The sequence below is a fragment of the Parasteatoda tepidariorum genome, chromosome 12, assembly GCF_982258835.1.
Source record: "Parasteatoda tepidariorum strain Cologne lab strain chromosome 12, Ptep-v5.0, whole genome shotgun sequence".
Taxonomy (NCBI): Eukaryota; Metazoa; Arthropoda; class Arachnida; order Araneae; family Theridiidae; genus Parasteatoda; species Parasteatoda tepidariorum.
This window is the reverse complement of record NC_141766.1, coordinates 27,922,019-27,945,336: the sequence shown is the minus strand read 5'-3', so window position 1 is coordinate 27,945,336 and position 23,318 is coordinate 27,922,019. Positions and strand designations below refer to the sequence as shown.

General features: G+C 33.1%; 1 protein-coding gene across 1 annotated transcript in view; it reads left to right on the top strand.

Moving 5' to 3' along the window:
* The window catches only part of LOC107443772 (glutamate-gated chloride channel-like), a 94,595-nt gene that overhangs the window by 44,477 nt on the left and 26,800 nt on the right, over positions 1 to 23,318 (top strand). The gene's annotated exons all lie outside the window — the stretch shown is intronic.

Below are 23,318 nucleotides of genomic sequence, written 5' to 3'. Positions count from 1 at the left end.
TTACATTTCTTAAAATAACATAAAAAATCGCATGCTTCACAATTCAAATTTTTTTTTCTCTCAATATTTTGAAATAAAATAATAAAAAATATTAAGTATTTATTAAAAGTTATATTTTTTATAGAATTGTCTTCGGACATACGAACTGTGCCAAATTCGCTTAAAAAGTTCTCGAGATATGGCTAAATACGTAAAAAATAAAATTAATAATAAGGGGCTTAAACTTTGGACCGCTCTCCCGAAATGAACAATGAGGACCATATTGCCCAAATTGCGACTAACCCCTTGGTCAGAAATCCAAATACGGTGAAAAAAATTTTATGTTTATTCGTAGGAAGTACGTATTTGTGTCCGATTTTGTAACTTAAAATTTCGTCTCAGCTAATTAATTAGCATATTTGAGGTCTCCCCGTTGAATCACTAAGATTGAACTCTAGAACAAGAAGATCCAATTATTAGACCAAAAGTTATTTAGAGTGGACCGTTTTTCACTCTGCGCACTGTAATTGCATAAATGCAACAAAAAAATTTGTTCCCTACTATAATGTGAATACCCCTAATTTAATATGTATTGAACAAAGTTATGGAAACGCTTCTATGCTAACTCTAGGTAAACAACCATTCCTTTAAGGCCGGGATAACCTGGTCGGTAGGGTGCTGGGCTCATGTCCGAGAGTTCGTGGGTACGAACCCCACCGACCGAAGACTCCCCGTGTAGAAAAGTGTCTGATGCAAGTTAAATCAGTCGAGTCGCAAAAGTCCTCCATGTTCCAATAACAAATCAAAATCTCTGGGGGTACTGGTTCGATCGATCGTTCTCTGATTCAGGTCAAAATTACAATCTGTGGATGAATGAATGGATATTTGAATGGGCCCGCCCTATAAACGGGTGTGACATTTGGAGTGGCAGAAGTCGAATTCTTGGCCATAGATGGCGCCACTGGAAAAAAGCAATCGCACCCCGTCTGCCTAAACAGGCATACGTCAACAAAAGCAGCAACAATCTTTCCTTTCGCAGTATCTTCTTGGACGAATTTTCATGACAAAATTGTTGTTAAAATTAGAGTGATCAAGCTTGAAGATATTATAAATGATCTTTTTACCCATGCCAAATTTGGATCGACCAAAATGAAGAGAGGAAGTTACAAACATTTTTCTAGTTTTAACCCCTTGGCTACGGGTGATTCATAAAAGCATTCGTACAAAATCAGAATCAGGATGTAAATAAATAAAAAACGGTAGCATAAATGTAAGCGTTGCTAATTTGACAGACTTACTTTGCTTTTACTTTAATTATTGTTAGCTTAATCATATATATATTATCAATATTAGTTCAAAGTATAACTAAATTATTTTATTTTGAACTAAAGTAATGGTGAATTAAATAAATCAAACAATTATAACCCCGCCCATAAATAAACTGCTAAATAACTACTTTGGTTACAAGTTTTATCTTTTAACCCTGATTGATACGGTTTTATGCTGGCACGTATTTGTGACAGTCGGCGTGAGAGAGTTAATACTAGCAATTCTGAAATCTTTCGATAGGATTCCAATTTTCATATTAGAATGTTTGTTTAATTATGGTGGAATTGAAAAAGGAAAGAACCTTTTAACTTTCTACGCTTTGGTTGATGAATATTCAGCATGGGTGAGAAGGTCACCATTTTTAAAAGCGTCTCGGATGATTTTTCAAGTTTTGCTATAAAAAAATTTCCAAAGAATTTGCTGCTAAAATTTTTTCTTTTACATCAACAGAGTACGCGAGTGTTTCCGTTATTCTATATCAACCCCCAATACAGAGCCGTGATGGCTCAGGGGATATAGCGTTCGCCTTCCAATGAGTTAGACAAACCGGGTTCGAATCCCAGCAATTTCTGGTCGATACGAATTCCACATCCGGCTCACTCCGACCAAACACATCTTTAAGTGATGAGCAGAAATTTTTCAGTTCACTTAAAAAGTTTTCGAGATATGAGAAAATACGCAAAAAGTAAAGTTAGCATTAACCCCTTGGGGACGGGTGATTCAGAAAAGCATTTGTACAAAATCAGAATCAAGTAGCAATTAAATAAAAAGCGGTAACTTAAATGTAGTCGTTGCTAATTTGACAGACTTACTTTGCTTTTTCTTTAATTATTGTTCGTTTAATCATATATATAATCAATGTTAGTTCAAAGTATAACTAAATAGTTTTATTTTGAACAAAGTAATGGTGAATTAAATAAATCAAACAATTATAACTCCGCCCACAAATAAACTGCTAAAGAATTACTTTGATTACCAGTTTTATCTTTTTATCCTGATTGATACAGTTTCATGCTGTCACGTATTTGTGACAGTCGGCGCGAAAAGGTTAAGAGGTTCAAATGTTGAACCTTTTTCCTGACTGAACTATTGGGGCCATATGTTCTGGGGGTCAAAAATCTAAATCTGTCAACAACAAAAAAAGTGTGTTTATTTCAGAGACAGTACGATTTTGCGTCTAATTTCGTGAATTATAATATCATCTGCGAAGACCTGATCCTTACACCAGAGATGCCAACTGCTCCGGACCATCACCTCCTACATCAAGAAGCCTCCACACGGTCTTTCATAAGTAGTCCACGCAGACTGCTTAAAAAGCGAACTAGTTGTGCGCATGTACCCAAAACCTTTTATAAAAGTAATTGAGAGAAATTTATCTTATATATTTGAGAATTGAATCTGTAGTGGTTGACAAGTGAATAAGGCAAGCCAATAATATTCATAAATAAAAAAAATTTTTGGTCATATATTTGCTACCACTTTCTTTTTTTAACTGTATTCTGTATTACTCGTTCGGTAAGAGGATATCCTTCACAGTTCATTGCATACCATAATGTTGCAAAATCAAAATGTTTTCACATAATGTTTTTAATTCATGATGTATGGGATAGGAGCTGCTGCGCGGCCCAGGTACCCAATTTTTTGTTAATAAATGAAATGAATATCCTTCACAGTGGTCTGATCGGACTACCTATAAAAAACCGTGTGGAGGCTTTTAGTTATAGGAGGCGTTGTCCGGACATGCCAAAATAATTAAACGTTAAATAACTACAAAGTAAATTTTGCAAATATTTGACTATTTTTGTTTGCTTTCTAAAAGGTATAGCATGTCTGAGGCCTTACGGCCCCTTTCCCTTTCATCCTGAAATTAAACTAAGAAACATACATGCCAAAATTAAAGTTTGGGGAGCAAATGAAGTTCTATGATATAGGTACTATAAAGTGGTGAATTATATAAGCCTAAGAATTATTTAGAAATAGTGGTGGATAAAAGTCTACAAAATTAAATTTCTTAAACCAAGAATCACAATTGATAAACTACCACTTTAAAATATATATTTGCTGTCTGGAGCAGGTTGGCATCTCTGTTACACTAAAAGTTATTCAAGCTGGCCTATGCTTTGCATTGTGCACAGTACAATATGATTATTATCAAAATGGAAGTGGTTCCAACATTAGGAAAACTTGAAACTGCTTTGATGGGCAGTTTTCTATCACTTTAGGCAGACATTTTGTGATATCCGCTTTTCGAAAATCTAAAAGAACTTACCGGGAGACTCGATATTTATCAGTAAAAACTATATGTAATTAATCTACCAGTTTTTTAGTATAAATTAATTTCTATAAAAAGGGAAGGAAGGATACGTCCTCCGAAAGGAATAAAAAATCTACTAACCCTGTTGCAAGCATGGCGAGCTCTTTGCAGCGATGCCAACTTGTTCTAATTTGTTAAAATCTAAGTACTGGTGGGAAAGATATTTACAGACCTGCCAACTTTTAATCCCTTCCATTATCATTTTTCCCAGTGGTATTAAAATGGAATTAAAATTTCAATTTTAAGTAAAAAAAATACGTTGTATTTGAAAATAATTAAGCTGACAGGAATGATAGTAACGCATATTAATATATGTGCTTAATTTTTTTAAGAATAGTGGTGATCAAAATCATTAAAAAATTAAGTTTATAAAAGAAAAAATAGTATATATTTACTACCACTTTAAATATGAAAATAAAATTTTACGCCAAATGCGTAAAAGTTGGCAGGTATGCATTTACGTTGTTAGTGTTTACGTTGTTAGCATTAAGTTGTTCTCGGTCAGGCTCCTATACTATCAGAGCTGACCTATCAAGCAATATTGGAGCAAACAACTTCGCAAGTTAACGTTATGTTAGTATAAGTTATGTTATTACAGAGATGCCTAGAGCCCCTGAATTAGGCAGGCCGACTTATCATTTATTGTTGGAGCAAAGAGCTTACATAAGCACATCGAATAAATATTTTCAAGTGGTAGTTTATTAATTGTAATTCTTGGTTTCTTAAGTTCGATTTAGTAGATTTTAATCCACCACTATTTCTAAACAATGCGTAGGCTTATATAATTCACCACTTTACAGTACTTATAACACGCTTTACATTTTTAAAAGCAAGCAAATATTGTCAACTATTTGCAAAATTTACTTTGTAGTTATTTACCGTTTTTAAATTATTTTGGCGAGTCCGCAGCAGTTGGCATCTCTGTAATAACATAACGAATACTAAAATAACGTTAACTTGAGAACTTGTTTGCTCCAATATTGCTTGATAGGTCAGCTCTGATAGTATAGGAGCCTTAGAGATGCCAACTGCGCCGGACACGCCAGAATAATTTAAAAACGGTAAATAACTACAAAGTAAATTTTGCAATTACTTGACAATATTTGCTTGCTTTTAAAAATGTAAAGCATGTAATAAGTACTAGAAAGTGGTGAATTATATAAGCCTACGCATTGTTTAGAAATAGTGGTGGATTGAACCCCTAAATCGAACTTATTAAACCAAGAATTACAATTAATAAACTACCACTTGAAAATATTTATTCGCTGTGCTTATGTTAGCTCTTTGCTCCAACAATAAATGATAAATCGGCCTGTCTAATTCAGGGGCTCTAGTTCGCGGCAATGACATGCCTTTTTCCCACCCTCTACGCTAAAAATTCCCTCGCAGCACTAAAATTTGAAATAAAACGTAAATTCTTTTAAAACTTGTTTATTTTGTTTCTTACTTGTTATGTTAAAAATGTAACTTCTGCTTTTATCTAAGAATGGTCAAAAAAATTTTGAATTGTGAGGTCTGCAATTTTGTAAATAATGCAGATTTATATGGTAAAATGCAAAATCGTTCGAATAGTTCCTGAGAAATTTAATTTCGAAAAAGACATATTTTTAAATCTCAACTTCTCAGGAACTATTTGAATGATTTACGGTTTTTGTTCCATGTCTTTGAAATCTGTATACCTTAAAATTATGTAAAAAATTTTTTCGTCTATTAAGTTTTTTATATATAAATATAAAAAAATTAAAAATAATAAATATTTACAAAAAGTTATATTTTTTATTGAATTTTGCTTAGATAAACGAGAACTTTGTCACGCTCTCATGCTCAAACGATAGGAACCATATTTCCCAGATTGCGGGTACCACCTAAACTTTGGGAAACAGAAATTCAAATTTGTCAAAAACAAAAGAATGTCTTTTTTTTCACTGATAGTACGTTTTTGTGTCTGATTTTGTAACTTAAAATATCGTCTGCACTAATTAATGACCATATTTCAGGTCACCCGCTTACGGCATTAAGATTGAGTCCCAGAAAGTGAAAATCCGATCATTACAACAAAAGTAATTTAGGGTGGTCTGCTTTTTACTTTGTGCACAGTACTATCTGATTATTATCTAAATAGAAGTAGTTGCGAAATTAGGAAAACGTGAGGCTGCTTTGATGGGTAGTTTTCTATCACTGAAATAATTTTGGCAGACATTTCATGAGATCTGCTTTTCGAAAATCTGAACTTACCGGGAGAAACGATATTTATCAGTAAAAACTATATGTAATTAATCTACCAGTTTTTTATTTTAAACTAATTTCTATAAAAAGGGAAGGAAGATTACGTTCTCCAGAGAGATTATAAGTAATGTACTCTGTTGCAAGCATGGCGAGCTCTTTGCAGCGATGCCAACTTGTTTCACTTTGTTAAAATCCATGTAATGGTGGGAAAGACATTAACCCGTTTTGTTCCGTATTTATATATTGTAATGATACAAAATGTGGTTTTATGGAAAAAGTGGTATAATATATTTTCGAAATTAATTGTTTTTTCTATTGTTAGGGCATTCAAAAAGTCTTTGATAGATCAAAAGGTACTTGCTCTTTATAATTCTAGATCTAATCAGAAATAACTAAATCATTGTGGTGTCTGAGAATCTTTTAATTCACCCAGATAAATGAAAATGCTGAAAAAAGTTTCCCACCACAATGAATGTTTTTGAAAAAAGAAACTGTCCTAAATATATGACGCTGGGCGTTAACCGGTTAACGTGTTTAGTGTTTAAGGTGCTCGCGGCAATGACATGCCCATACCTGCCAACACTTCCGGATTTTCCGAAAGATTTTATTTTCATATTTAAAGAGCTAGCATAATTCATGTTATTCCAATTAACTTTTTTAATTATAATGATAATTATAAATGAGTTTGACCACCACTACTTATAAATAATTACAATAAATATATAAAAGCATAATAATCCTTGCACAAGCGAATTTCAACGGGATCAAAATATAAATATATTTTTGAGTCAGATTGTTTTTCATTTATTGCTTTACAACCAGTCTGAAACTCAATTCTCGGCGAGAGTGAAAGTTGGCAGGTATGCATGCCTATTTCTCACCTTCTACGCTAAAAATTCCCTTGCAGCACTAAAATTTGAAATAAAACGCAAATTATTCTAAAACTTGTTTATTTTGATTCTTACTTGTTTGTTAAAAATATAACTTATTATTTACTTAAGAATGATCAAACAAATTTTGAATTGTAAGGACTACAATTTTTTTAATAATGCAGATTTATATGGTAAAACACAAAATCGTTCGAATAGTTTCTGAGAAATTGAATTTTAAAAAAGACATATTTTTAAAACTCAGCTTCTCAGGAACTATTTGAATGATTTCCGGTTTTTGTTCCATGCCTTTGAAATCTACATACCTTAAAAGTACGTAAAAAACTGTGCACCTTACAATTTAAAATTTTTTCGACTATTTATAGATAAAATAATGAAGTATAATAAATATTTACAAAAAGTTATATTTTTTATTGAATTTTGCTTAGATAAACGAGTTTTTGCAAACAACGAAAAAAAGCACTTAAAAAGTTCTAAAGATATGGCGAAATACGCAAAAACTCAAACTTTTGGAGCCAAATTACCCAGATTGCGGTTACTCACTATACTTTGGGGATCAGAAATTCAAATTTTTCAAGAACAAATTTTTTTTTTCACTGATAGTACGTTTTTGTGTCTGATTTCGTAACTTAAAATATCGTCTGCTTTAATTAATGAACATATTTGAGGTCACCCGCTTACGGCATTAAGATTGAGTCCCAGAAAGTAAAAATCCGATCATTACAACAAAAGTGATTTAGGGTGGTCTGCTTTTTTCTTTGTGCACATTACTATATGATTATTATCTAAATGGAAGTAGTTGCGAAATTAGGAAACGAGACTGCTTTGATGGGTAGTTTTCTATCACTGAAATAATTTTGGCAGACATTTCATGAGATCTGCTTTCGAAAATCTGAAAGAACTTACCGGGAGACCCGAAATTTATCAGTAAAAACTCTATGTAATTAATCTACCAGTTTTTTGTTTTAAATTAATTTCTATAAAAAGGGAAGGAAGATTACGTTCTCCGGAAAATAAAAAAAATAAATTCTGTCGCAAGTACGGCGAGCTCTTTGCAGCAATGCCAGCTTGTTTCACTTTGTTAAAATATATGTAATGGTGGGAAAGACATTTACGTTGTTAGTGTTTAAGTTATTCGCCTCATTGACATGCCTATTTCCCACCTTCTACGCTAAAAATTCCCTCGCAGCACTAAAATTTGAAATAAAACGCAAATTCTATTAACCCTTTCGCACCGGACGGGACATCTACTGTCCCAGTTTGGTAAATTTTTGATATTACGGCTGGGACAACATATGTCCCAGTTACTGAAAAATATCTAGGACTGAAAATAACGCCCACTTTGGTCTCTAAACAGATTTTAAGGCCGTCTCATCGTTCTGAGTTCATAAATTTTTCATGTCTATCGTTCCGGATCTAATCAAGCACGCGACAACTTGCTCCGGACAACCAATAAATATTTTTGAGAGGTAGTTAATTAATTGTGATTTTTGTTTTAATAAATTCAATTTATTCGGTTTTCAGCCACCACTATTTCTAAATAATTCTAAGGCTTATTCGAAGGCTTCTTCTGATGAAGGGTCGAAACGAGTCGAAAGCGAATTTACCCTGATTACGAGTTGAGACAGCTCACTTATATCAGTGAGTCTTCTGAAGGTGAAAACACTGAGTCGACATTCGAGGAAAGCGCCGAAGAGGAGACGAACAATTAAGTCGTTTCTCCGAATCATGATGATTTGTTTGATGATTAACCCTTCGCGCCGACTGTCACAAATACGTGACAGCAAAAAACCGTATCAATCAGGGTAAGAAGATAAAACTGGTAATCAAAGTATTTCTTTAGCAGTTTATTTGTGAGCGGAGTTATAATTTTTTGATTTATTTAATTCACCATTACTTTGTTCAAAATAAAACTATTTAGTTATACTTTGAATTATCATTGATTGTATATATGATAAAACTAACAATAATTAAAATAAAAGCAAAGTAAGTCTGTAAAATTAGTAACGACTACATTTAAGTTACCGTTTTTTATTTAATTGCAACTTGATTCTGATTTTGTGCGAATGCTTTTCTGAATCACCCGTCCCCAAGGGGTTAAGTAGAGCTCTAGAACCACATTCCACCATCATTTTCATGGTCCTATAAAACTAACTTTGCACCACGAATGCCACTAGTTACTGACATCAAGGGTCAAACAAATCTCTCTATAGGCAAGGAAGTTACTGAAGAGGATTTTTTCTTCAAGATCTTTCCTAAAAGCTTATTTATTTACTTTCCCCAATGCAAAAACGAAAGAATAGAAATGGAAAGAAAGAACATTTGAAAATGCGAGAAAAGGAATTCAATAAACAAAGGCCCTCTTCCTCCAAAACTGTATCATCATCAACAGCGAGACTTTTCAGTGTTGAAAACCATTTCCCAATTGAGGGAATAAACGCGCAGAAGATGTGCATGGTGCGCAAAAATGAATAAAGAGGCAAGCTCGAAAATACTGTGCACCTCTTGCGACGTAGCACTGTGCAAGAACTGTTTCCAGCCCCACCACACCCTCAAGAAACCCACACTTTAGATACTGTTGTTCCTCCACAACTTTCAATTTCTCATCGTTCTTATTTTATAACTGTTAATTTCGACAAGTGTTTATAAATAAAAATGTTGACGCAAATGTACATAAAAATGGTAATAAAAAAAAAACGTTGCCTAAAATAATTACCAAAATTTTAAGTAAAATGTCAATAAAAATGAGTTACTGACTCTAGAATTCCGGCCGGGACACACCCGGGCTTTAGATGCTTTAGGCTTACGGCGGGACATATGCTGTCCCATCAATGAAGCTTGTGAAATCATTGTTATCGATGTTGTGCAGTTATGGGGACGTTTATGCGTCTCCAAGACCTTCAACTTTTTAGGCATAAAAGTTATTTTTATCTAATAACCGCTTGGAGGAGAAATAACTGATCCCGGCAATGGGGCGCACTTGGACTGATTTTTCACCGTATTGAAAGGGTTGATTCTTACTTGTTTGTTAAAAATATAACTTATTATTTTACTTAAGAATGGTCAAACAAATTTTGAATTGTAAGGACTACAATTTTTTTAATAATGCAGATTTATATGGTAAAACACAAAATCGTTCGAATAGTTTCTGAGAAATTGAATTTTGAAAAATACATATTTTTAAAACTCAACTTCTCGGGAACTATTAGAATGATTTCCGGTTTTTGTTCCATGCCTTTAAAATCTGTATACCTTAAAATTATGTAAAAAACTGTGCAACTTACAATTTAAAATTTTTTCGACTATTTATATATAAAATAATGAAAAATAATAAATATTTACTAAAAGTTATATTTTTTATTTAATTTTGCTTAGGTAAACGAGTTCTTGCAAACAACGAAAAAAAGCACTTAAGAAGTTCTAAAGATATGGCAAAATGCGCAAAAAGTAAAGTTAATATTAAGGGGTCTAAACTTTGGACCGCTCTCATGCTCAAGCTTTTGGAACCAAATTACCCAGATTGCGGTTACTCCCTATATTTTGGGGATCAGAAATTCAATTTTGTCAGCAACAAAAAATGTCTTTTTATTCACTGATAGTAATAGAAAAGTGGTATCCAAATTAATTGTTTTTTCTACTGTTTGAGCATTCAAAAAGTTTTCGATAGATCAAAAAGTATTTGCTCCTTATAATTCTAGATCTAATCAGAAATAACTAAATCATCATGGTATCTGAAAATCTTTTAATTCACCCAGATAAATGAGAATACTGAAAAAAGTTTCCCACCGCAATCTTTGAAAAAAAGGATCTGTCCTAAATAAATGACGCTGGGCGTAAACTGGTTAAGATTGCGTCCCAGAATGTGAAAATCAGATCATTACAACAAAAGTCATTTAGGGTGGTCTGCTTTTTACTTTGCGCACAGTACTATATGATTATTATCTATATAGAAGTAGTTGCGAAATTAGGATACGTGAAACTGCTTTGATGGGTAGTTTTCCATCACTGAAATAATTTTGGCAGTCATTTGATGAGATCCGCTTTTCGAAAATGTGAAAGAACTTATGGTAAGACCCGAAATTTATCAGTAAAAACTATATGTAATTAATCTACCAGTTTTTTATTTTAAATTATGTAAAAAACTGTGCAACTTACAATTTAAAATTTTTTCGACTATTTATATATAAAATAATGAAAAATAATAAATATTTACTAAAAGTTATATTTTTTATTGAATTTTGCTTAGGTAAACGAGTTCTTGCAAACAACGAAAAAAAGTGCTTAAAAAGTTCTAAAGATATGGCGAAATACGCAAAAAGTAAAGTTAATATTAAGGGGTCTAAACTTTGGACCACTTTTAAGCTCAAACTATGGGCAAATACCATTCGCCAATACCATTTGGCAGACGTGCCAACTTTTAATCCCTTCCATTATCATTTTTCCTAGTGGTATTAAAATGGAATTAAAACTTCAATTTTAAGCAAACAAATACGTTGTAATTGAAAAAAATTAAGTTGACAACCATGATAGTAACGCATATTAATATATAAGCTTAATTTTTGTGAGAATAGTGGTGATCAAAATCATTTAAAAATTAAATTTATAAAAGAAAAAATAGTATGTATTTACTACCACTTTAAATATGAAAATAAAATCTCCCGCAAAATGCGGGAGAGTTGGCAGGTATGCATTTGGCCAATGCCATTCGAATAATTCCTGAAAAATTGAGTTTTGATGAAGACGAAGCTTTAAAAATCAATTACTCAGGATTTATTTGACCAATTTCTCTCATATTTTGTTATTTGCCACTTGTTTTTCTTATTTGCAATATAATAAATATTTACTATTTACAGAATGTTTATTTTGTATCGAATTATGCTTAGATAAAGTATTTCATGCAAACACAGAAAAAGGCAAAAATTATTTAGTTTGCTTGAAAAGTTCTCGAGGTATGGTGAAATATGCAAAAGGAAGAGTTAACATTGAGGGGAAAGTCCAGATTGCAATTACTCCCTATATTATGGGGGTCAGAAATCCAAATCTGTTAAAAAAAATTATGTTTATTCAGAGAAGGTACGTTTTTTAGTCTGATTTCGGAACATACAATACCGTTTGCACTAACGAATTAGCATATTTGAGGTTAACCATTTGCTCCTACATCAAGAAGACTCCACACGGTCTTTCATAAGTAGTCCGCGCAGACTGCTTAAAAAGCGAACCAGTTGTGCGCATGTACCAAAAACCTTTTATAAAAGTAGTTGAGAGAAATTTATCTTACATATTTGAGAATTGAATCTGTAGTGGTTGACAAGTGAATAAGGCAAGCCAATAATATTCATAAATAAAATAAATTTTCAGTCATATATTTGCTACTACTTTCTTTTTTTAACTATATTCCGTATTAATTGACTCGTTCGGTATGTGGATATCCTTCACAGTGGTCTGATCTGACTACCTATAAAAACCATGTGGAGGCTTTCAATTATAGGAGGCGTTGGGTTAACTCCTTATTGCATTAAGATTGAGTCCCAGAGCGTGAAAATCCGATCATTACGCCAAAAGTTTTTTAGGGCGGTCCATTATTTTTTTAATTTTGTGCGCTGTACTACTATATGAATATTATGTAAATATAAGTGGTTGCAAAAGTAGGAAAATTTCAAACTACGGAGAAGTTGCCGGTCAGCAATGTGTTAACTCTTTGCTCTCAGTTTCTTTTAACGGTTAAAAAAGCAAACATAATCACTAAAAGTTTACGAGACAAAATTCACGATTACCCACCATATTAACACTTTCATGTCCGGTGACACCAACGTGTTGTCACGTGAAAACCAAACGTTAGCTGCCGGTGACAACACGTTGGTGCCATAAGCAAGCCATACACTAACAGCCGGTGACAACACGTTGGTGCCATGTCCAAGCCAAACGTTAGTGGCCGACGACAACACATACACGTCGCGCGTTGCAACCTGATATTCATGTGACATTTTGTCAAGGGACAATAGAGTACAGGGATGCCAACTGCTCCGCTTTCTGGAATAGTTTTAATAAAGTGGTAGCGTAGGACGGGATAGCCTGGTCGGTAGGGCGCTGGGCCCATATCCAAGAGGTCGTGGGTTCGATCCTCGCCGGCCGAAGACTCCCCGTGTAGTAAATGGTGGCTGATGCACGTTAAATCTGTCGAGTCTCAAAGTCCTCCATGTTCCCACAACAAATCAATACCTCTGGGGGTACTGATCCAGGAGTTTCCTTGTCTTCTGGATTGGTTCAAAATTACAAGGCTACGGAGTTGAACGTAAGTAGTCGTAAACCCATGAAATTGGGTCGGCTGTTCAACGACGGTTATAAAACTGCTATGATGTGGGCCGGGATAGCCTGGTCGGTAGGGCGCTGGGCCCATATCCAAGAGGTCGTGGGTTCGATCCTCGCCGGCTGAAGACTCCCCGTGTAGTAAATGGTGACTGATGCACGTTAAATCTGCCGAGTCTCAAAGTCCTCCATGTTCCCACAACAAATCAATACCTCTGGGGTTACTGATCCAGGAGTTTCCTTGTCTTCTGGATTGGTTCAAAATTACAAGGCTACGGAGTTGAACGTAAGTAGTCGTAAACCCATGAAATTGGGTCGGCTGTTCAACGACGGTTATAAAATAAAATAAAACTGCTATGATGGGGCCGGGATAGCCTGGTCGGTAGGGCGCTGGGCCCAGATCCAAGAGGTCGTGGGTTCGATCCTCGCCGGCCGAAGACTCCCCGTGTAGTAAATGGTGACTGATGCACGTTAAATCTGTCGAGTCTCAAAGTCCTCCATGTTCCCACAACAAATCAATACCTCTGGGGGTACTGATACAGGAGTTTCCTTGTCTTCTGGATTGGTTCAAAATTACAAGGCTACGGAGTTGAACGTTAGTAGTCGTAAACCCATGAAATTGGGTCGGCTGTTCAACGACGGTTATAAAATAAAATAAAACTGCTTTGATGGCCGGGATAGCCTGGTCGGTAGGGTGCTGGGCCCATATCCAAGAGGTCGTGGGTTCGATCCTCGCCGGCCGAAGACTCCCCGTGTAGTAAATGGTGACTGATACCCGTTAAATCTGTCGAGTCTCAAAGTCCTCCATCTCACAACAAATAAATACCTCTGGGGGTACTGATCCAGGAGTTTCCTTGTCTTCTGGATTGGTTTAAAATTACAAGGCTACGGAGTTGAACGTAAGTAGTCGTAAACCCATGAAATTGGGTCGGCTGTTCAACGACGGTTATAAAATAAAAAATAAAAAAAAAATGCTTTGATGGCCGGGATAGCCTGGTCGGTAGGGTGCTGGGCCCATATCCAAGACGTCGTGGGTTCGATCCTCGCCGGCCGAAGACTCCCCGTGTAGTAAATGGTGACTGATACCCGTTAAATCTGTCGAGTCTCAAAGTCCTCCATGTTCCCACAACAAATCAATACCTCTGGGGGTACTGATCCAGGAGTTTCCTTGTCTTCTGGATTGGTTTAAAATTACAAGGCTACGGAGTTGAACGTAAGTAGTCGTAAACCCATGAAATTGGGTCGGCTGTTCAACGACGGTTATAAAATAAAAAATAAAAAAAACTGCTTTGATGGCCGGGATAGCCTGGTCGGTAGGGTGCTGGGCCCATATCCAAGACGTCGTGGGTTCGATCCTCGCCGGCCGAAGACTCCCCGTGTAGTAAATGGTGACTGATGCACGTTAAATCTGTCGAGTCTCAAAGTCCTCCATGTTACCACAACAAATCAATACCTCTGGGGGTACTGATCCAGGAGTTTCCTTGTCTTCTGGATTGGTTCAAAATTACAAGGCTACGGAGTTGAACGTTAGTAGTCGTAAACCCATGAACTTGGGTCGGCTGTTCAACGACGGTTATAAATATAAAATAAAAACTGCTTTGATGAGTCACTTTCTATCAATATTTTTGTATATTTTTAGCAGACAATGCAATTTGTTTAATAATTCTTCAATTTTACATGCATTTTAAAATAAATTTAAACCGAAATCGGTTTGAGCAAAATCATTCGAATACTTCCGGACTAATTGAGAAGACAAATTTTTAAAACTTAATTTCTCAGGAACTATTTGACTGATTTCGTTAAAATTTTGCAATTTGCTAATTTAAAATTTTATTCTTTAAAATTACACAAAAAATTGTACACATAAAATTTCTTTAGTATTCATGAGAATTCCCACTACTATTAGCAGGAATTCCTGCTAGTGTTAATGCGAATTCCTACTATTCCGTTATTAATATGATTATTCCTCTGTTCCATCGTACTACAAGACCTCTATTTATTAAAGTGTTATCTACAAAAACTACATTGCTATTAGTATTAATATGAATTTACTATTACTATTAAATTTATTTATCATCGATATTTAATTATTTTTCAAAATATATTTATCTTTTGCATTATAAAGGTAAGAAATGAATTAGAGGAAAACTTATTTCGGGCATTCACACAATAAATAAAAATAAATTTCAAGGAGAAAGTAAGACACTAATTCGATTTTTTTGCTAATTTAAGACATGAATGTCATGTCGATAATTATTGGAAAAGAAACAAGCTTTATAAACAAATCAATTTTCAGAGTGCTGGCGATTTATTTTCCTGACATTCTGTGAGTAATGCAATATCAACACGTCAGGTGCAATACCATAAGAAGTATCGTAAATCGATCACATTACACTTTGTGGCTCCCTAAAATATAAAACTTATACGATTCGCAAATGTTTTATGATTTTTTTGCTTTTACTTTTTGATGTTTAGGAGTTAATTTGAATATATATATATTTTAAACACAACATGAGCTCAAAAAATTGTGTTTTTCTATTATTGGAAAAATAATTAAAAACCTTTTCAACATTTTTTTTAGATATAAACCATTGTTGATTGTTTAAATAGATTCAACCTTTTAGTTTGGCAATATGCCTGATAACCGTGGATAAGGATAATCATAGATGAAAATTTATATGGCCGTTGGAAATATTTTTACAATGAGATAGCGTTCCTCCAATATTTGAAGCTTTCGTGAAATATTTTTTTCCGAGTGATCGAGTGATATTGAACTAAAGCAAACTTTTAGGTTTCATCAGGATTTAAAAACATTACCGCCATTCTGGAAGCTAATATACAATTCAGTAGCCTTTACTGATTCTCTCTCTTTTTTGGAGAATTTCTTCTTGGCTGTAGTTGATTAAAACGCAAACGTTAATTTCTTTTCCAATTTGTTACCGAAACTATTAAAAAGTCAAGAATCGAGCTGTTGTTTCAGAAAATGCTAAGAAGAAGAGCTGGGCGCTAAAAGTCTCTGGATAGAAAAATCGCAACCCGGAAGTCTTAGCTCCCCAGAATAATTAAAGCGGTAGCTAGAAATCAATATTAGGTAAGGTGACCAGCTTCCTCACAAAATTAAAAAACTGGTTTCAAATTTTCTTTATAGATATTTGAAAACTAACTGCCTTACCTCGTCAATTTAATATTTTCAGGAGAGAAATCCCGTGCAGGGATTCACTTTGTAAATAATTGGAAAAGTAAAGAGATGAGTGTTTGAATATTCTTCAGAAATTTCACTGACAGTTTTTTAATTTTTCTAAAGACGTTCATTACCTTAATTTAAGATAAACTTAATTTGTTTAATTTTTGGCCGCATTTAAAGAATTATCTGTACAATAGATAGGTTTTATATACAGAATGATTAAAAACTCATGGTACATACATTAAGGAGTGATAAAAAAACAATTAGACATGCTCAAATCACCATAAAATCCATGGTCAGAGTGCAAGATTTAAAGCTTTAGAGCGCGAAGCATGCTGTGTCATGAAATGATAGGTAATAAAGCAGACAAAATGGAATGAAAGGAAACTGATAAAATAAAGACAAACATTTTATTCAACTAAATAAAATTGAATAACAGTAAATCTACATCACAGGAACTACTCCTAATTGCGGTCATCAACATTTACGCAGGCTTCACACCTTCTAAGAAGTAACTGCCGTACTTTGGCGAAATCACAAGACATCTCTATGGTGTCAGCAGCTACGGACATCCAAGCAACAAGGTCTTCATCAGAATCTATGGGACCATCGTCATAGATGAGGCTCTTCATATGACCCCAAAAGAATAAGTCCAAACCCAGCAGAAAAGCCCGCTCCCTCAAGCGCGTTACGACTTTCGTTCGGACCACGGATTGTATGGTGATTTGTGCTTGTCTAGTTCTCTTTTATCACCTCCTAACGTATACATCATGAGTTTTGGGACAACCTCTATATGTTTAAGTTTATTGTATGTTTGTGATGGACAAAATTATTCTAAAATAAATTTTGAAATCAATAAAAAAAAGTTAAATCATAAAATTTAAATCAGAATAATAATAATTAGAACAAGTTGGCGAGTACGAACATCACCTCCTACACCAGAAAGCCTCCACACCTTTCTTTACAAGTAGTCTACGCAAACTATTTAAAAGAGTGATCTGGTTGTGCGCGTGAGTCCAAATTCTATTTTAAAAGCGACTGAGAAAAGTTTATCATATATATTTGAGAATTGAATCTGTAGTGGTAGACAAGTAAGTAAGAAAAACAAATCATATTCATAAATAAAACAAATTTTTAGACATAGATTTGCTTCCACTTTCTTATTTTTACTAGATTTTTTTATTAAATGGCTCTTTCGTAGACTGGTTTAAATTCATAGTGGTCTGATCGGACTACCTATAGGAAACCGTGTGGAGGCTTTCAGTTATAGGAGGCGTTGGCACGAAGGAACATGGCCATGTGTCTTGCTGACCATTTACATACTGTTTTGAAAGTTTGAAACTATTTCTAAGTGATGTACAAAACTCCTTCGTTTCTAATTAATTAAAACTATAGTACAATACCTTAGCTATCATTAGAAGAAATACCTATGAACCACTATGAAAACATACGGAAACTCCGTAGTAGTTAGAGGGTACGGACAGGGGTGAAAGCGAGACTGAAAAGAGAAAAGGCTGGTAGTAAAACCATTTCAGTTATAACTAGTTTTCGGGCGGAGTTAACTTATTCTTTTTAAAACTATTCAACAATATCTACGTTGGAAAATAAGCAGTTTTATACATAGACTGAAATTATAAAAGAAATCTTGATAGTTACAGATATATTATTTCTCTAAAAAAAATGCTAAAATGAAATGTCCTTCGTTCCAGTTTTTGCACTTTTCCGTCTTGCTATATAAGGGCTTTCAGCCTTGGGTACGAATATTGATAAAGTAGGAAGAGTTTTCTAAAAATAAAGCTTCTTTATCAACACTAAAAAGCATAATTGCATAACTAGTTCATGCGCATGTTTAATTTTTTGATTTGTTATGTGAATTTGTTTGAACGAAGATTTTGAAACTTTAAAAATAAAGGTTCATACATTAACCTTTTGGGGACGGGTGATTCAGAAATGAATTCGTACAGAATCAGAATCAATTTGTAATTAAATAAAAAACGGTAACTTAAATGCAGCCGTTACAAATTTGACAGACTTACTTTGCTTTTACTTTAATTATTGTTAGTTTAATCATATATATAATCAATGTTAATTCAAAGTATAACCAAATAGTTTTATTTGTTGCAAAGTATTGGTGAACTAAATAAAACAAACAATTATAACTCCTCCCACAAATAAACTGCTAAAGAAATATCCTGATTGATACGGTTTTATGCTGTCACGTATTAGTGACAGTCGGCGCGAAACGGTTAAGAGTATCGCAAGCTCATGATTTAAATACTCTTTCATCAGAAAAAAACTGGTAATCGATAAGAAAATGCTTTTATCAACAAGAGTTTTGGCATCACCTCCTACATCAAGAAGCCTCCACACGGTCTTTCATAAGTAGTCCGCGCAGACTGCTTAAAAAGCGAACCAGTTGTGCGCCAGTACCCAAAACCTTTTATAAAAGTAATTGAGAGAAATTTATCTTATATATTTGAGAATTGAATCTGTAGTGGTTAACAAGTGAATAAGGCAAGCCAATAATATTCATAAATAAAATAAATTTTTAGTCATATATTTGCTACCACTTTCTTTTTTTTAATTTTTTATCTAGATTCTGTATTAAATGACTCGATCGGTAAGTGGATATCCTTCACAGTGGTCTGATCGGACTACCTGTAAAAAACCGCGTGGAGGCTTTCAGTTATAGGAGGCGTTGGTTTTGCCCCATAATTTATCAGATAATATTGAAATTCTTTCGATTATGTTTCTGTTTGGGTGATGGAAAAGCAATGTGACTTTAGAACCACAAAAGTTTTTCCGCGATTGGATAATGACGGACAAACTTCGGAGTTAATTGTCATAAACATTTACGACTACACTTGAATTTAATAAGTTAAATAACAACATTAACTCTGATCTTTTAATCTCGGTGATACTGCTGAGCAATAAGATCACAGCACTCCGTAAAATTTAGAAAATTGGATTATATAAACTTTCGAGCATGTAAGAAACTTTACCTACTCATGATTTAAACACTCTTTCATTAGAAAACAACTGGTAATCGATTGACGAAAAAAAATTTTTTTTTTTTAACTTTCCCCATAATTTTTCAGGTATTAATCAATTTTATAACCGCTAAGTAAATATATTATTCTTATCTAATATAACTTATAAGGCATTTATAAATTAAAAACAAGGAATTGACAGCTTCTTTATTTTGCATTCTAAATCTAATGAATCTATGAATGCTTGCCCTCAAATGTTGTTAAAATTTGTCTTTACGGAAAAGTGTAAGTACATCTGTATTTAAAATTTCCATCCGTTACTCACCCCTTTAACTTATGAAAAGGAGCTATGTTAAAACTTCTGATCCAAATATAAATACTTAGGAGGTACCTCTGGCAGAGTGGTGAAACCGATCCACCAAATGCTTTGAAACAGGAAGGTAGCAGGTTCAATTCCCACAGTATCACTGGATGAATCTTTGTGATGTTCGTTTTCAATTTTTGCTATCTGCTCCTCAAATTGAGAAGGGCGTATAAACCATTTTTTATGCGTGTGTTACAATAAAATAAAAGAAAATTAAACAAGAAAGAATATTTAATAAGAGACTCCAACAACTACAACGGATTCTCTTTAGTTTCGAATTATTTTTTAAAAGGGTATTGTTCTAAGGCAAAATATTTTTAAACGAATAGATATTTTTTCAAAAATTATTAGAACTTAAGTATTCATCTATATGTTTTTATTTGTATCTATTTAAATTACTTGTGGTTAGTAGAGGATAAACTTTTTTTAATTCTAATTTGTTAAAATATAAATACATTACCTTTGCTACGGCTAGTAAAGATTTATCTCGTGAAACTACGGAGAATCCGTTGTAGCTAGAGTCTCTGGTTTAACCCTTTCGCGCCGACTGTCACAAGTACGAGCCAGCATAAAACCGTATCAATCAGGGTAAAAGATAAAACTGGTAACCAAAGTAGTTTAGCAGTTTATTTGTGGGCGGGGTTATAATTGTTTGATTTATTTAATTCACCATTATTTTAGTTCAAAATAAAATTATTTAGTTATACTTTGAACTAACATTGATTATATATATGATTAAACTAACAGTAGTAAAAGTAAAGGTAAAGTAAGTCTGTCAAATTAGCAATGCCTATATTTAAGTTACCGTTTTTTATTTATTTACATCCTGATTCTGATTTTGTACGAATACTTTTATGAATCACCCGTCCCCAAAGGGTTAATAATTAATAAACTATTATTGGTGCGTGGCAGTCAATATGCTTTGTTGTTGGGAAAGGTTTTGAAAACTAGTAAAAGTTAAGCCTCTTAACTCACATTTAAAAAGCTTTTAAATGTTAAATATAATACAAACACGAACTACTGACATACCCTCCAACTGCTACGGAATTTCCGTAGTTTCAGAAATCTTCTTTTCAGACGGTAGCAAAATTAATGTCTTAATATTTAAAAAAAATTTATTTTAGCGTAACTTGTCCACTATTACTTATAAAAGTGCAGGCCATATGGCTAGATTCTTAAGTTCTGATAAAAGTTTTATGAGAGATCCATTTGCTTTAAAAATTTCTACTTTTCAGTACCACTAGAAAAAATTATTTTCAAAATCCTCATAAGTTGGAGGGTATGTACTGATAATGAATAGACGCATACCTGCCAACTTTCACTCATTCCGAGAATGGATTTTCAGAGAGGTTGTAAACCAATAAACGAAAAACAATCTGACTCAAAAATATATATAAATTTTGATCACGTTGAAATTCGCTTGCCAAGGGATCATTATGCTTTTATATATTTATTGTAATTATTTTTATGTAGTGGTGGTCAAACTCATTTATAATCACCAGTATAATTTAAAAAATTATTTGGAATAACCTGCGTATTGCTACCACTTTACATATAAAAATAAAATCTTCCGGAAAATCCGGAAGAGTTGGCAGGTATGTAGACGCATGTTTTTGGTCTAAATATAAATAATTTGAAATGTCAGGTTTAGTGGTAGCTACGATTGAATTATTAAAGCGACAGTAAATAAACATAAGTTAATTGAGTTTCTACCACTTTTAACATAAATAGTCGTCTGTGGCATCCCTACTGAAGGTGCTTATCTATAAGGGACTGTTTCTTTGTGTGCTTCTGAACAAATCATATAAGGAAAGCGCTCCTAGACGCGTACCACGACATTTCCGTGTATGGGTTCCCATGCAATTTTAATTCTGATGATGTGTCCTAACTCCCCCTAGAAGTTTGTAGCAACATTTAATCAATTCTTTATTATATATTACATTTTTGAACTTGTTCATTTTGACAAAAAATAGACTAAAAATGTTATTTAAAAAAATCTGTAGCTTTAGAATCAAAAGTAATTTCAGATTTGAGATTCCAGCTCCCAAATTAGGCAAGATCAATTATTTGCATAAAAAATGTATTCCCCTGTATGATCGAATAATTTGTAATTTCTGATTATTCTATGGATAGTAAATATTTGTTTGTTTAAATGAAATCATGCATTCGGCGAATAAAGAATCACCATTGATTTTTAAAATAACTATTATTTCCAAGAAAAATTTTGTATAGTAAATTGAAGCTCTTACGATTAAAATCAAAGAATTTGTGTTTTTCATTATTTTTATTTATAAATAATTTATGAGTTCATGTAACATTAGGAAAACGTTTAGCGATTTCTTACAAAAAGCAATTTAGTGATTGCGTGCTCTTTTACTTCCGTTAAAAAACTATAAACTTCTGCAAAGCTTTTAATCTACGCTTTTCTCTTATTTTGATTACTTTTCTAAAAGGGACCTTTCACTTAAGCCCGCTATTTCCATAAGAAATGAATATTAAAATTGGTTTTACTTAATGTGTTTCAAGATCAATAAATAACGTTTAAAGTAAAAGGATGTCAAGATCAATTCAAAAATGTTTTCATTAAAGTATGGAAACCATTCTAAATAAAGCTATGTTTTGTAAATAACTTAAACACGCTAGATTCTATGTTTCCAACGTGGGCGCTATCACCCCCTAGTGGGTGGCAACGACTTTTTGGAAGACGCTAAGAAAATTATGGGTATTTGAGAGGTGGGGATTTTTTAAGGGTTGTTAACAAACTATAGATTGTTAGAAATTTGGTATAACGGCAAAATATCAATTTATTTCATTGTTACTTTTCCATATTCAAACAAAACAACCAAGCAGCCATAAATTATATAGTAACCAAACTGTTAACTGTGGGAAAAAAAACGTTTATTAACTGCTTTCATCTAAAACAGTTAAACAACCAAAATTTTATCGTATCAACTAAACTTTTTGCGTCTAATTTCGTAACTTAAAAAATCGTTTTCACTAATTAATTAGCATATTTGAGGTCATCCCCTTGAACCATTAAGAATGTGTCCTAAAACGTGAAGATCCGATCATTAGTAGATCCGATCATGACACACAGTACTATAGCTTTAGCTACCATTATATTTACATTGTTTAAATATATATAAAGATGACTTGCTAGTTATTTTATCATGTTTTAAGTGATGACTAAAATTAAATTACGTATTTGCCTATATTGTCTGTCACTTCAATATTTATTTCACTACCACTGGGATATATATATATATATATATATATATATATATATATATATATATATATATATATATATATATATATATATATATATATATATATATATATATATATATATATATATATATATATATATATATATATATATATTACCATACCTACCAACTTTTACGCATTAGGCGTAAAGTTTTATTTTCATATTTAAAGTGGTAGTAAATATATACTACTTTTTTCTTTCATAAACTTAATTTTTAAATGAATTTAATCACCACTATTCTTGAAAAAATTAAGCATATATATAAATACGTGTTACTATCATGGTTGTCAGCTTAAGCTTTTTCAAATATAACGTACTTTTATTTGCTTCAAATTGAAATTTTAATTCCACTTTAATACCACTGGCAAAAATCGTAATGGAAGAGATTAAAAATTGGCAGGTATGATACACACACACATATATATGTGTGTGGTTACTAACTGGTTACTCTACTTTTTAATAGAG